An 836-nucleotide genomic window follows, 5' to 3' on the forward strand; every position below is an offset into this window, starting at 1 on the left:
TAAAACTCTTCAACACCCATTCACACAAAATCAAACACGTGAATCTATGGGGCTCCGAGTCCCGCGCAGGCCTTTGACAAGGGGGGGCTAAGTTTAGGTTTTTTCCAAGAATCCCACTTGTGAACGGGTTTCTGGCCTTCACAAAGCTCAGCTTCCCTTCAAGATTGCTATTTTATGTAGTTACCCCAATAAAGGGTCTTCCCTTTGCTCAACCCCCATACCATTACCACAATGTGCTTCAGACCCTTCATACCCCAATCCAGAGTGCTGGCATGTAGACCTCCTCCTCATCCACAAGAAGAATTCATCAAAACTTAAGTTCAACCTAACAGCTGCATCTAAAGCTCTGTATCATTTCACAAGATCATTCAGTTTTATCAATCAAAGCAAGTATATCTTGTTTGACAACAATAGATTAGTAGAGGATCAATGCTCACTTTTTTCCATGACCTTTCTTTTGAAATTCATCAAGTTTTTGGATTCTTCTTTGAGAAGTTTACTTGTCTTTCTCTACAAGCCACCTGTGTAATCTGGAGATGATAAAATGTATTGAAAGACCGGGGTGCTTTTACCTTTGAACAGAGTCTGTAACCTCCCTTTGGATGTTTACAGGTGCAGAAATATATCTAGGGTCTTCTCTTGCCAAGTACATGATTTTATTACAAAATACCTTATACCATTGGGTGCTACAGTGTAAAATCCCCTCAGATCACCATCCTGTCTCACCATATGTAGCTCTTGCCATCCTATCTCACCACTTGGTCCCATCACTAAGGTTTTTTACGGTATGTACAGCTCAATTCCAAACAATACTATCTTGAGTACAACACACATTT

Source organism: Melampsora larici-populina (genome assembly GCF_000204055.1).
Source record: "Melampsora larici-populina 98AG31 unplaced genomic scaffold MELLAscaffold_12, whole genome shotgun sequence".
NCBI lineage: Eukaryota > Fungi > Basidiomycota > Pucciniomycetes > Pucciniales > Melampsoraceae > Melampsora > Melampsora laricis-populina.